The sequence below is a fragment of the Nomascus leucogenys genome, chromosome X (assembly GCF_006542625.1).
Source record: "Nomascus leucogenys isolate Asia chromosome X, Asia_NLE_v1, whole genome shotgun sequence".
NCBI lineage: Eukaryota > Metazoa > Chordata > Mammalia > Primates > Hylobatidae > Nomascus > Nomascus leucogenys.
In genome coordinates, this window is record NC_044406.1 from 126,728,336 (window position 1) to 126,744,587 (window position 16,252).

General features: G+C 37.6%; 1 pseudogene; it reads left to right on the plus strand.

The window, feature by feature from the left end:
• Positions 1–303: 303 nt before the first annotated feature.
• Positions 304–15,264, plus strand: LOC100602934 (annotated as a pseudogene).
• Positions 15,265–16,252: the final 988 nt, after the last annotated feature.

Consider the following 16,252-nt stretch of genomic DNA (forward strand, 5'->3'; position numbering starts at 1 on the left):
TCTAGCACAGGTTCCTCTGTTTAGGAACGTGATGCCAAGGGAAAGGATGTTGCTCTACCCCCACCACTGCCAACAGACTTATGCCTGGGTCCAAAGAAAATAGAGAATTATGAGCAAAATATCTGACATAGATATTTCACTAAATAACCTGTAATATGTTGAGACCCAAGATGATTTGCTCTGGGGCTTTGATTATAGTACCAAAATACAAGGAGATGATCACCCCCATTTTGTCACAGAACTCTGCAGATTTGCACCTTGAGGGCTCCAGTTCATTTATCTCAGCAATAATTTTTGAGGGAAATGGCAGCCCTTGTGAAAATGTACGTGGAGCCACCAGAGGTGGGCATGTATAGTGAGCAAAGTGGTATTCTTTGCAGGGCTTCCAGACCAGGAGAAGAGGCCATCATTAGTTGGCAATTTGTAGAGGCTGTTGCTGTAAAGACCAATGAAATGGTGAATGCACCCATGTTTTATACTGCGGTCTATGTAATTCAGGAAAAGTTGTATATAAGTGCAAAAGCTTTGTAAACCGAAAGTCTTTTCAAATTTAAAGGACTATTAAAATTTTCCCGTTCATGGTTTCCTTTGTTGTATTTCAAACCTCATGTACTTTTAGGGACCTCCGGTGTTCACAGTATTTTGTTGCCCATTTTCTGTTTAGTGACTACTTTTCAGGATCAAGACAGATGGGTAACTTGGTATGGTGGCTTGGGAACAAAATAGAATGATCCATGCCAGTATCTTTGGAGTGAAGCCTTGGTAGTCCTATACAGTTTGATACGTTAAAATATGAATTCATTTATTCATTCAGCCTTGACTTACTACTTGGCATGTGAGAGGCTTGCTTTCTCCAACCGTAAATTGGGAATAATACCAGTATCTCCTTGCATTCATTATGTGATTTAAATCCACATAACTGTGTCAAGCACATTTTCATTTTCCCTGTCATAACACTTATCACTACCTTTATATTTTACAATATATTTCTTTGTATATGGGCTGTCTTCCCCTACCAGAATGTGAACTCTGAGGAAAGGGACTTGGTCTTGTAAATTTCTGAATCTCCAGAGCCTGTAAGAACAGAGGTGCTCAATAATTATTGGTTGAGTGAATTAATGAATACTTAACAACTAACATTGGCCCTAAACTCCAGACTAATGCTTATCATATTCTAATCTTCATTTCTAATCTTTCTGCTTGAATGACCAATAGCTACCTTAACCTAATGTCCAAACCCAAACTCTCCATTTCCACTGCATTCCCATTTCCCCAGTGACAAACAGGCTATTCTTTGTATCCTTCATTCTATTATAGTAAATGGCAGCTCTATGTTTCAAGTTGCTCCAATCAACAACTTTGAAATCATCCTTAAGTCCTCTCTTTCTCTCATGACTCATTTCCAATTCGTTAGCAAATTATGTTCCCTCTATGTTCAAAATATATCTAGAATACCACTCTTTCTTAGTGCTTCCACTGCTATCCACCTATTCTAACTCAGCATCATTTCTATTCCATGACACCATCATCTCTTGACCAGAAAACTGTTTCCACCATTATCATCTAATTATTTTTCCACAGTATGTATTTACTTTTTAAAACACAAATATGACCACAGCCCGTCTCTGCTCAAATGTTCTGAAAACCTCCCAGACTGCTGTACTTAATTTACCACCCCCGCACTTTATTCTTTTATCCTAGTCAACTTGTCATCATAACATGAATCACTGCTTGATATTATATCATTTGTTTAGTTATCTATCATTACCCAGTAGAATATAAACTCCAAAGGATTTTTGTATTTTTATTTAAATATTCTCACTGTTAGAATAGCCATGGCAACAATGACAACTGATATGTCTTTCATGTCTGTGAGTTTGTGTCTGTGTGAATGTGTGGCTGTTTCAGTGTGAGATTATGTGTAAGTGTGAGTGTATGTGATTATGTGAGTATATGTAGGAGTGTGTGTTTGAAAGTATGTATGTGTGAGAATGTGACTGTGTGAATGTGAAAGTGTGTGAGAGTTTTAGAGTTAGAAAGCATGTAAGAGAACTTGTGAGTGTATTTGAGCACAGGAATGTGTATGCACAAGTGTGTGAGACTTGTGAAAATGTGTGATTGAATGTGTGTGTTACTGAGTATGTGTTTTTCAGCATGTGTAAGAGATATGAGAGTGTGATGCTGTGTGTGTTTATAAGTGTGTGAAGGTATTTACAGATGTATATGAATGTTTACAAGTGACATAGTTTGGCTGTGTCCCCACCCGAACGACATCTTGAACTGTAATTCCCACAATCCCCATGTGTCATGGAAGGGACACAGTGGGAAGTGATTGGATCATGATGGCAATTTCCCCCATGCTGTTCTCATGATGGTAAGTTCTCGTGAGATCTGATGGTTTTATAAGCATCTGGGATGTCTCCTGCTTGCACTCATTCTCTCTCCTGCTGCCCTGTGAAGAGGTGCCTTCCACCATGATTGTAAGTTTCCTGATGCCTCTCCAGCCATGTAGAACTGCGAGCAAATTAAACTTCCTTTCTTTATAAATTACCCAGTCTCGGGCAGCTTTTCATAGCAGTGTGAGAATGGACTAATACAGTAAACTGGCATCAAGGTAATAGGGTGCTGCTATAAGGATATCCGAAAATGTGGATGCAACTTTAGAACTGGGTAACAGGCAGAGGGTGGAACAGTTTGGAGGGCTCAGAAGACAGGAATATGTGGGAAAGGGTGGAACTTCCTAGAGATTTGTTGAATGGCTTTGACCAAAATACTGATAGTGATATAGAAGATGAAGTCCAGGCTGAGGTGGTCTCAGACGGAGATGACGAACTTGTTGGGAATCGGAGCAGAGGTCACTCATGCTATGCTTTATCGAAGAGACTGGGGGCATTTCGCCCTTGCCCTGCAGATCTGTGAAACTTTGAACTTGAGAGAGATGATTTAAAGTATCTGGTGGAAGAAATTTCTAAACGGCAAAGCGTTCAAGAGGTGACAGTGCATAAACATTTGGAAAATTTGCAGCCTGACGATGTGGTAGAAAAGAAAATCCCATTTTCTGGGGAGAAATTAATACCAGCTGCAGAAATTTGCATAAGTAACAAGGAGCCAAATGCTAATCACCAAGATGATGAGGAAAATGTCTCCAGGGTATGTCAGAGACCTTCACAACAGCCCCTCCTATCAAAAGCCTGGAACTCTACTTGAGTTCTGTATCTCTTTACCTCTCCCTTTTTTTTTTTTTTTTTTTTTTTTTTTTTTTGAGACAGAGTCTTGCTCTGTCTCCAGGCTGGAGTGCAATGGCGCGATCTCAGCTCATGGCAACCTCTGACTCCCTGGTTCAAGGGATTCTCCTGCCTCAGCCTCCCGAGTAGCTGGGATTACAGGCACGTGCCACTATGTCCAGCTAATTTTTGTATTTTTAGTAGAGATGGGTTTTCACCATGTTGGCCAGGATTGTTTTGATCTCCTGACCTCATGATCTGCCCACCTCGGCCTCCCAAAGTGCTGGGATTACAGGCGTGAGCCACTGTGCCCAGCCTACCTATCTCCTTTCAAGGGCTGATAGTGATTTAGATTTTTTTCCCTGCCCAAATCTCATATTGAATTGTAATCCCCAGTGTTAGAGGTGGGGCCTGGTAGGAGGTGATTGGATCATAGGGGTGGACTTGCCCTTTCGCTGCTGTTCTTGTGATAGAGTTCTCATGAGACCTAGTTGTTTAAAAGTGTGCGGCACCACCTCCAACCCTACTCCTGCAATGTAAGATGTGCCTGCTTCCCTGTTGCCTTCCACCACGATTGTAAGTTTCCTGAGGCCTCCACAGTGATGTTTCCTGTACAGCCTGTGGGACTGTGACACAATTAAACCTCTTTTCTTTATAAACTACCCAGTCTCAGGTATTTCCTTATGGCAGTGCAAGAGCAGACTAATACAAGTACCTACCATGTATTTCCTTCTTTCTTGAATCATTACTAGGTCGGCATATAAATATGCTGTGATATTTTTAATCTTAAAACTGACCACAGAATTCCTTGACATCTGAAATACTCTAGAAACCCTTCATTTCTTGGTTCCCCTTCACAGGAAAATACATTAAAAGAGTTGTGTATACTCACTTTAATTCCTGACCTTCCATTATCTCATCATTTTATATCAGACTGTTAGGCTCATCACTCAACTGAGACACTCTTAAGATTACTGTGACCTAAAACTTACAAAAACCAAGAGTCAATTTTTTATCCTCAATGACTTGAACTCTTAGCTGGTTGCTTACTCTTTGCATGTCCAAGGACATCTGGAATCATGATTGACCCCTTGGTCAGCCCTTGGAAATGTGACCCTTAGAATATAATTGATGTCAGTGATTAAGGGTTTCACTGTGTTCACCTGGAGTTATGGACTGTTCATATCAGTTTCTCAGGTTGCTTTGCACAAACACCAAGATTGATCATGTGCACCTGGTTCCATTGTTGGACTCTCATGTTTCTATTGCTATGGATGATATGCCTTTCTAATCAACTCTCAATAAAAGCCTTGGACCCAAAGATTCAAATGGGCTTCCCTGGTCCAATCTATCCCACAACAGTTCTTACAGTTGGCTGCTAGAAGTAAAGTATGCTCTTTGTGGCCCCAGATGGGGAAGGACTTGGAAAACTGTGTCTAGCCTCTCTGTACTATGCCCAATGCATATATGTTCCTGTTGCTTTTGTGCTTTATCCTTTGCTGTAATAAATCTTAGTCATTAAAATAATCTGCTATTGAGTCAGGTGAGTCCTTGTAGCAAATCTGCAAATTTGAAGGTGGTCTTAAGGCCACTGAAACACTCTACCTTCAAAATATACCCAGGACTTAGCCACTTCATACCTTCTTTGCAGCTCCCACTCTGGTCCAAACAATCATCATCTTGCATCTGGGATAATGTAATTATGGTTTTACCAGTACTACCCTATAGTCAGTTTTCTAAATAGCTGACAGAGTGATAAAAATATAAATCTTAGTATTGTCTCTTTTATAGCTGTGAAAAATGACATTGGAATGTGGATAGGGATTGTGCTGAATCTGTTGATCCCTTTGGACAGTATGAATATTTCAACAATATTAATTCTTTGGTGAAAGAAAATATCTTGGGCCCCCAAAATCACTAAGGAAAACTCAGGCTGGAAACTGCTTAGGGTCAACCTGCCTCCTATTCTACTCAAAGTCACCCCTCAGCTCACTGAGATAGATGCATAATTGATTGCCTCCCTTGGAGAGGCTAAACAGAAACTCAAAAGAATGTAACCATTTGTGTATCCCTTATATCTGTGACCTGGAAGCTCCCTCCCCGGCTTCCAGTCTTCCTGCCTTTGCTTCGAGTTGTCCCACCTTTCCAGACTGAACCAATGTACTTCTTAATATATTGATTGATGTCTCATGTCTCTCTAAAATGTATAAAACCAACCTGTCCCCTGACCACTTTGGGCACATGTCTTCAGGACTTCCTGAGGCTGTCTCACGGGCTCATCCTCAACCTTGGCAAAATAAACTTTCTAAATTAACTGAGACCTAAGATTTTCTGAATTCACACTTCCAAGCCATTTATTTGTGTCTTCTTCAATTTCTTTCATCAATGTTTTATAGTTTTCAATGTACAGATTGTTGACCGCCTGGTTAAATTTATTCCTGTGCATTTTATTTTTTGGTGCTATTATAAATGAGATTGATTTCTTAATTTATTTTTCAAATGGTTTGCTATTAGTATATAGAAATGCAGCTGAATTTTGCATGTTTATTTTGTATCTTGCAACATTAGTAGATTTTTTCATGAGTTTTAAAAGTTTTTACGTGGAGTCTTTAGGGTTTTCTTATATAAGGTCATGTCATCTGCAAACAGAGACAAACTAGAATGGCTACTATCAAAGAGACAAAAGATGACAAGTGTTAGCGAGAATGTGGAGAAGAGGGAACCCTTGAACACTATTGGTAGAAATGATTTGTATAGCCATTATGGAAAACAGTATGAAAATTTCTCAAAAAGCTAAAAATAAAACTACCATGTGATCCAGCAATCCTAACTCTAGGTATATGTCCAAAGAAATTGAAATAAGTAAGTCAAAAAGATATCTGCACACTCATGTACATTGCATCACTATTAAAAATAGCCAAGATATAGAATCAACCTAGATGTCCATCCATGGATGAATGGATAAAGAAAATGTGGCCTATATATATATATATATATATATATATATATATGTTTCATACCTTACATTTATACAGTACATTTATTTTATATATATATATATATATATAAACCCAAAGAAGCAAAGAGGCAAAAAAGCAAAAGCAAAGAGCACAATGATATATATATATATATATATGCCCCACAGTAGCCACTGGAGAAACATAAGTGAATAATATTCCACTACATATATATTCCACTCCATGTAGCCCTAAAAAATAAGTAAATCTTATCATTAGAGTCAACATGAATGAACCTGGAGGACATTATGCTAAGTGAAATAAGCAAGGTACAGAAAGACAAATACTGCATCATCTCACTTATATGTGGATTCTATTAAAAAGGTGAACTCAAAGAAGCAAAGACGACAATGCTGGTTACTAGGGGCTGGGATATGGGGGAAATAGGGAGGTATTAGTCAAAAGGTACAGAGTTTCAGTTATGCAGAATGAGTCAGTTCTGGAAATCTAATGTAGATCATGGTGACTATAATCAATAATACTATATTGTATACTTAAAATTAGCTAAGAAAATACATCTTAAATCTTCTCACCACAAAAAAAGGTTAACTATGTGAGGTGATGGACATGCTAATTAACTTGACTATGGTAATCATTTCACAATATATACATTTATAAAAACATGTTTCATACCTTACATTTATACAATTTTTATTTGCCAATTATACCTCAATAAAGCTGGAAGAAATAAATATTGGGTTTTCAAAAAGAAAGTAAATCTTATTTTATCACTACTCTATTTGACACCTTCTAGTGACTGTCCACTGTATACAGAGTAAAAATTACGCTCTTTAGCCTAGCCTACAAGGTCAAAAATTATCTGGTCTCCTGCCACTTCTCTGAACTCATCTCTTATCAATCACTTCCACCCTTGATCACTTTGCTCTTCTCTGTTCTTAGAACATCTCAAGTTTATTCTTCTGGAAGAACTGTTCTTTCTGTCTGGAAAGCTCTTCATATTGATCTTTCCATGGCTGGCTCCCTCTGGTCATTCAGGTTTTGTTTTATATGTCACTTCCACAGAGTGGCCTTCCAGATCACCCTAGCTTTTAAAGCCTTTTCCTCCCAATTACTTTGATCATACAGCCCTCTGTATTTTATTCATGACACTTACCAATATCTAAAATCAGTTTGTATTTTGTTTGTTTCTAGAACACAGTCTTCCTGAGGGCAAAGACTTTATCTTTTTTGTTTGCTGATGTTTCTCCAATGTCTAGAGCAGTGCCTGGCTCATAATAATAGGCATTTCAGTAAATGTGTGGCTTGAATGAAGAAATCGAAAACAAGTTGCAGCTTTTGAAGAAGTCCCTATGGGGAGGTTTTTGTTTTTCTGAAATAGGCCGAAAAAACCTTTAAGTAGATGTTGTTAGTAGAAGGTCTAGGCTAGGGAATTCCCAATACTGTGTAAACTTTACATCTGTATTATTCACTGTTGTGTGTCCTATGTTCTTGAAATAGTGCCTGGCTTATCGCAGGTGCTCAGTAAAGATTTGTTGCATACATGAATGGTGCCTGACACAAAGTGTGAACTGAAAATATTTGGAGAAAAAAATTAGAAATTAAGACATGCCACAGATACCTGGGTGACTGGTTTACATCTTTCCCCTTCCCATGTTCAAATTACTCCCCTCAGTCAAGAATATTAGCTTATTTATTCAAATATATTATATTTATTGAAGACTTAATTTGTACAAGTGACATTGTAATATGACCAATTATCCAAATTAACTTACTGAAAGCATTACTAAACAGAGCTTCTTTAATAGTTAAGTTCATCTTATATATTTGTCAGCTGGGGAGTAAGAAAGTTGGTGGAAGATCAGGATCATACTATACCATGCAGTGTATGCAGTAACAATGTTACAGACTGACCAATATTTTTGTCTACCCTTAATGCTCATGTCAACTGTTGGGAATTTAAGGAAATGCTTCTATGAAGTTCCATGTATTTTAAGAAATTTCACAAGAGGATTAACTGTGTTGGTCAAAGTGGTTTTCTCACGTGCAAGTCTCATAGCATTATTTGGATGGTTGCTTTTTGGATAAAAATTTAAATGTCAATTATCTTGGCTCGGAAAGACAACTGATTTCAATTGTTTTCGGACAATGAAGAGCTTTGCAATGTCGAGGACACTGAGGGATGCTATAATGAGCCTCCATGCACGTATATCCATTTAACCTAATGAGGTAAATTCCTACAAGTGCAATAGCTGCATCAAAGTTTATGCATTCCTAAAATGTTCATACTCATTGCCAAATTACTTTCCCAAATGGTTAGAGCAAAACTATATTCCCGCCAAATATCTGTGCAATATTGCTGTTGTCTCGTTTCTCTTCTAGAAGTAGATATCCTCACATTTTCTTAACCTTCTAAATTTTGCATTTAATTTTCAAAATATTATATCCTTTTGATAATTCAATATTTCCTTGACAGTTATTGAGGTTGCACATATTTTCATATATTATTATTTTAATTATGCAAATAGTGTGTTTACATTCTTTGCCCATTTTAAATTTTATTAATCATATTTTGTATAATAAATTACTAATTATCGATTTAAAGGATTTTGTTGTGTATTAGAGATGTCAATATTTTATCTCTTATATTTTAAAAATGTATTCTCCTGGGTTTTGTCATTTTAGTGTATTTGTAGAACCTTTTGATGTATAGATTTTAATATTTACATGATTAAAGTGATCAAGTTTATATTTTATCCCTTCTTGATTTGTTATCCTGATAGGATATGTATACTCAGACTGAATTTACAAAATATTGTCCTATATTTCCTCGTATGATATCCATTTCACCTCATTTCATTTTTTAAACTATGTGATTCCATTTATATTAAGTTCAGATAATCATTCAAAATATTTACAAATAAGAACCTAAATTTGTTTTTTCCAAGTGTGTATTCAATGGACCCAATTACAGTAAATAATCCTTCATTCCCTCACCTCTTTGATATATTCATTTTAATATAGTTCATCCCTCTGTATACTTGGAAGTATTTCTTACTCTTTTTTCTATTCCACTAATTCATTTGTCTATTCTTTTGTCAATAGCATGCTCCTTTGATTACAGTGGCTTTAAAATGTAGTTTGCTATCTGACAGGTCAATTCCCTTCACAGTACTCTTTTTAAAAAATATCTGGGCGCTTCTTGTACATTTCTTCTGTCATCTAACTTTAAATTTATTTGTTATGTTGCAAAAAAAATCCACTTGGATTTTGATTGAAACATTAATATATTAACTAATGCTATAGCTGAGAATTGGCACTGTCAACTATCAGTAAATAAATCATAGCTTTTTAACCTTAGATTGCTATTCAAGTGGTAAACCAACTTGATTGCAATTCAAAATATGCAATTCATTATGTCTAATTCTGTGATTTGCTGCTCATGTGCTTTTTCTATCTATGGCCTTCAACATTTCATTAAAGATCAGCATTCACATGTATGTCTTGTGCTTCAGTGTCAACTGTTCTGGAGGGCACTTGCCTTACACCTAGAGGTGACCCCCAGAGCTCTCAAATATGATTTTCATAAAAGCCAAATAGTCTCATTTTATCTCATGTCACACTAAACATATTATATATTTGAAAATTCAATCCAAACAATAGAAAATTAATTTATATTTTGGAATACATTACATCTTTATAGTATTTTCTTCCTTCCAAGGACAATACTATGTCTGTTCATTTATTCAGGTATGGCTTCAATATGTTCTTTTAAAATTTTTCATTATAAAATGTATTTCTTGGCCGGGCGTGCTGGCTCATGCCTGTAATCCCAGCACTTTGGGAGGCCAAGGCAGGCAAATCACTTGAGGTCAGGCGTTTGAGATCAGCCTGGCCAACATGGTGAAACCGAGTCTCTACTAAAAATACAAAACTTAGCTGAGCATGGTGGCACACACCTGTAGTCCCAGCTACTCAGGAGGCTGAGGCAGGAGAATCACTTGAACCCAGGAGGCAGATGTTGCAGTGAGCCAAGATCGTGCCACTACACTCCAGCCTGGGTGACAGAGCAAGACTCTGTCTAAAAAAAAAAAAAAAAAAACTGTATTTCTTGTTATTTTATCGTTTTTGTGGAAATTGGAAGTGTGATTTCCTTTTCTTTCCATTTCAAATTCTAATTGTATATTGTCAATATAAAACAAAACGAATCTTTTTTCTAGCCAACTTACTAAATTTTATCACCCTGATAGCTAATTTACTGGGTTACTTTGTGTTTTTCTAGGTATAAAATAATAATATTCTCAAATAATATTAATTTTGTCCCACATTCAAAAATGTATACCGCCTGCCTCGGCCTCCCAAAGTGCTGGGATTACAGGAGTTTGAGACCAGACTGGCCAACATGGTGAAAGCCCGTCTCTACTAAAAAATACAAAAATTAGCCGAGCATGGTGGCAGGTGCCTGTAATCCCAGCTACTTGGGAGGCTGAGGCAGGAGAATCGCTTGAACCTGGGAGGTGGAGGTTCCAGTGAGCTGAGATTGTGCCACTGCACTCCAGCCTGGGCAACAGAGCGAGACTCCCTTTCAAAAAAAAAATAATGTATACCACATATTTAATTTTTCTATCTCATTGCATTAGCTATTGCAAGTAATAATTACAGAGAGAGAAAAATATTTCATATACTAATGCTTAACAGTTATGCAGAAAACCTGAACACTATGCAGTCATTAACAATGAAATTTTGAAGAATATTTAATGACATGGGAAATGTTACTCATGTATTAAGTGAAAAAAGAGATTTGTTTTTGGATATCGATTTTAAAACACACACACACACACACAGCCATATACATCATTCTCAGTGGAAGAAAAGGATGGGTGAATACACATCAATACACAAGCTATTATCACTGGATGATAGAATGTTCCCCTTTTTAATATTTTTAGGTATTTTTCAAATTGCCATGATAAGCACATATAATTCTTATGATCAGAATAAATGCTTTTATTGCAATATATAGAGATTTGTAGGGGAAGTGCTGCCAGACAGTGAGAGGGATCTCCTTAGTTGGTCTATAGTGTCTACCCATTACGTTCCAACATATTAACTGCAAAGAGTTTTTTCATATAATGGCAGTTGCTCAACCTTCTGTCTTTATATTTCTATGACTCTAGTCGCTATCTTCGCAGATTTGTGGAATGCTGGCACTGCAACTCTCTTTAGTGCAAACTGGCTCTGGTAATGCTGTCTGCAAAATACATTTGCTGGAAAATATATTTGCAATATGGCTACCCTGTTGGATATAAGTAGGGAAAAGGAACAATTTCTGCTGAGTTCTGTCCAAAATACTCTTCCCTGTTACTTAGAGTCCCTATGCCCCCTCACCCCATAGATACTTTTCTGTTTTCCCAACCATCAGTTATCTCCTTAACTGACACAGTTACAGTTAAAACTTGTCCCCTTGCAGGTTTGCTGGTGTTTTACTGTATTTCACACAGGTTATAAAAGTGATTGTTCTGATACCTGAACATTGAATGTGAGCCCGCAGAGATGAACCCTTTAAGATAAAGCTAATCAACTAGCTGAACGAGTGAGAGGTCCAGCTTGGGGTGGCCGATAAGGTGTCCTGGCCTTCCGAGTACAAGGACAGCGCCTGGATCTTCCTGGGAGGGCTTCCTTATGAACTGATTGAAGGGGACATCATCTGTGTGTTCTCACAATATGGGAGATTGTTAACATCAATCTCATGCGGCACAAGAAGACTGGGAAATCCAAAGGATTCTGTTTTCTCTGCTATGAAGGCCAGAGAAGAACAATTCTGGCCATTGACAATTTTAATGGGATCAAGATCAAAGGAAGAACTATCCGAGTGGATCATGTGTCTAACTATCGGACTCCTAAGGACTGAGAAGAAATAGATAACTTGACCAAAGAGCTCCAGGAGAAGGGCTGTGGGGCTCGTACCCCCTCACCAAGTTTGTCTGAGAGCTCTGAAAATAAAAAACCAACCAAAAAGCACAAAAATGACAAAAAGGAAAAAAAAAGAAAGAAAAAGAGAAAACTGACCGGGAGGTACAGGCAGAGCAACCATCCTCCTTCATCACCAAGAAGCAAGACGGTGAAAGAAAAGGATGACCCTGGCCCTGAGAAGCACAGCAGCAAGAACTCAGAGAGAGCTCAGAAGTCAGAGCCCAGGGAGGGGCCAAAGCTCCCCAAGGCCAGGACTGCCTACTGTGGTGGAGCAGAGGATCTAGAGAGGGACCTGAAGAAAGAGAAACCCAAGCACGAGCACAAGTCCTCAAGCAGGAGGGAGGCAAGAGAAGAAAAGACCAGGAATAGGGACACAGGGCGGAGCTCAGACACACATTCTAGCCAGTACAATGGGCGTTCTGAAGGGCGTAGTCACAGAAGTAAAAGTAGGAGCCGAATTTCTTTAAGTTCTTTGTATATTCTGGGTATTAGCCTTTTGTCAGATGGATAGACTGCAAAAATTTTCTCCCATTCTGTAGGTTGCCTGTTCACTCTGATGACAGTTTCCTTTGCTGTGCAGAAGCTCTTTAGTGTAATTAGATCCCATTTGTCAATTTTTGCTTTTGTTGCCATTGCTTTTGCTTTTAGTCAAGAAGTCTTTGCCCATACCTATGTCCTGAATGGTATTGCCTAGGTTTTCTTCTAGGGTTTTTATGATTTTAGGTCTTCCGTTTAAATTTTTAATCCATCTTGAGTTAATTTTTGTATAAGGTGTAAGGAAGGGATCCAGTTTCAGTTTTCTGCATATGGCTAGCCAGTTTTCCCAGCACCATTTATTAAATAGGGAATCCTTTCCCCATTTCTTGTTTTTGTCAGGTTTGTCAAAGATCAGATGGTTGTAAGTGTGTGGTGTTATTTCTGAGGCCTCTGTTGTGTTCCATTGGTCTATATATCTGTTTTGGTACCAGTACTATGCTATTTTGGTTACTGTAGCCTTGTAGTATAGTTTGAAGTCAGGTAGTATGATGCCTCCAGCTTTGTTCTTTTTGCTTAGGATTGTCTTGGCTATATGGGCACTTTCTTGGTTCCATATGAAATTTAAAGTAGTTTTTCTAATTTTGTAAAGAAAGTCAGTGGTGACTTGATGGGGATAGCACTGAATCTATAAATTACTTTCGGCAGTATGGCCATTTTCACAATATTGATTCTTCCTATCCATGAGCATGGAATATTTTTCCATTTATTTGTACCCTCTCTTATTTCCTTGAGCAGTGGTTTGTAGTTCTCCTTGAAGAGGTCCTTAACATCCTTGCAATTTGTATTCCTAGGTATTTTATTCTCTTTATAGCAACTGCTAATGGGAATTCACTCATGATTTGGCTCACTGTTTGACTATTACTGGTGCATAGGAATGCCTGTGATTTTTGCACATTGATTTTGTATCCTGAGACTTTGCTGAAGTTGCTTATCAGCTTAAGGAGATTTGGGGCTGAGATGATGGGGTTTTCTAAATATACAATCATGTCATCTGCAAACAGAGGCACTTTGACTTCCTCTCTTCCTATTTGAATACTTTTATTTCTTTCTCTTGCCTGATTGCCCTGGCCAGAACTTCCAATACAATGTTGAATAGGAGTGGTGAGAGAGGGCATCCTTGTCTTGTGCTGGTTTTCAAAGGCAATGCTTCCAGTTTTTGCCCACTCAGTAAGCAAATTTACAAGAAAAAAACAACCCCATCAAAACGTGGGGGGAAGGATATGAACAGACACTTCTAAAAAGAAAACATTAATGCAGTCAACAAACATATGAAAAAAAGCTCATCATCACTGGTCATTAGACAAATGCAAATCAAAACCACAATGAGATATCATCTCATGGCAGTTTGAATGGAGATCATTAAAAAGTCAGGAAACAACAGATGCTAGAGAGAATGTGGAGAAATAGGAACGCTTTTACACTGTTGGTGGGAGTGTAAATTAGTTCAACCATTGTGGAAGACAGTGTGGCAATTCCTCAAGGATCTGGAACCAGAAATACCATGTGACTGAGCAATCCCATTACTGGGTATATACCCAAAGGACTATAAATCATTCTACTATAAAAACACATGCACATGTATGTTTATTGCAGCACTGTTCACAATAGCAAAGATGTGGAACCAACCCAAATGGCCATCAATGATAGACTGGATAAAGAAAATGTGGCACATATACACCATGGAATACTATGCAGCCATAAAAAAGGATGAGTTCATGTCCTTTGCATGGACGTGGATGAAGCTGGAAACCATCATTCTCAGCAAACTAACACAAGAACAGAAAACCAAACACCACACGTTCTCACTCGCAAGTGGGAGTTGAACAATGAGAACACATGGACACAGGGAGGGGAACATCACACACTGGGGCCTGTCGGGGGGTAGGGGGCTAGGGGAGGGATAGTATTAGGAGAAATACCTAATGTAGATGACAGGTCGATGGGTGCAGCAAACCACCATGGCACATGTATACCTATGTAACAAACCCACACATTCTACACATGTACCTCAGAACTTAAAGTATAATAATTTTTTTTTTAAAAAAAAGACATAGGAGCTAAGATAAATCCCATAGGCATAAAAGGGCCCTGGCACTCCCGGGAGCAGGAGTCTTCGAATCCCAGTGACAGTAGGCATCACTGAAGACTGTTCAGCTGCTCAGCAGATTTGGAAATAATTATTTTTTTTTAATGCAGTCAAATTTAGTTGGGTTGTTACTATTTTTGTATCTAAAACTTCTGGGGCTGTGCTTTTAATCCCTTGAGTATTAGAATCATTGAGAGGGCTGCAGTTTCAACAGCTAGATATCCTGGATATTTTTCACACCATTCATTGTCCCTGTACCAGAATATGTGTCCTGAATTTTGGTTCATAAATATGGCTCTTGAGCCCATAGACCCCAGTTGAAGAAGGAATTTTCAGGAAATACCAGATAATTCTATAATTCTAAAGGGAAAATACCAGATAATTCTATAATTCTAGTCTTTGTTTTCGATGTTTAGATCCCAGCATAATGGGACCTTTCCAGTTACTAGGTTTGGACAGCTTAATGTGAATGAATGGAGTAGGATTTTTAAGATCAACCAGCCCCATGCCCAAACCCTACTGTTTAAAAAAATTGTTAATGTCTTTTCTTTTTCATTACAACTTTTTTGTTTGGAAAAAAAAAGTAATTGTAACTTTTGTACTCCAGTGGAATTAAAGAACTTTCAGTGTCGTCTTTAATACCCTTTGTCTATTCTTACTACAGAGATTTTATTTAGGGAAGATGTTCACCTGAATTTACTTTTAGTTATGAGTCAGCCAATCTAAGCCACGGAAACATCTTAAATATTGAGAATGGAGGTCCCTGATGCTTTGTTGTCTGTAACTTTTGTTTTCTTTTTCTCCTGGTGGAAATAGAGTAGGGGGTGATGGAGGTTAAGGAAATCACAGTCAAGGCTGTCAAAGGCCCATTTGGTGAAATCTAAGACAAGTCTGACACTATAAACTTTCCTTCAAAGACTTAGGCTGAGGATATACCCCTTACGCCATTTTATTTTATGTTAAAACATCTAAATTGCTTTATTGGTTAAAGAAAATTTTCATGGAATTGTTAATTATTTATCTTAATGGACTGCTGTATACTGAGTGTGTGCCCTTAGTTTGAGGAAATCAGGAAATCCATCATCTTGATACAAAATTTGGATTTGTACAATATTTTCTTCCTTTCTTTTATTTCCAAACAGAAATGCCGCTATTTAAGAGCAAACTGTTGCTTTGTCAAAGCCCATATTCTGTTACTCATTGTTATTTATACAGACTCTAATAAAACATTATGCTACCAATCAAAGGTGATAGATACAAAGCATTGTTTTGCCTTCTGGCATTATGGATTATGCTAATGGCCATCTGCCCATAATTGATATTTTGTTCTTCAGTCATAGAAAAAGAAACATAATCAACCATAAAAGACATTTTGTTGTGAATAAATGCTTATGCAATTGTCTTTTATTCTCCATTATGTTTTTTCATAATTTCCTAGTTAATTATTTAGTAGTATA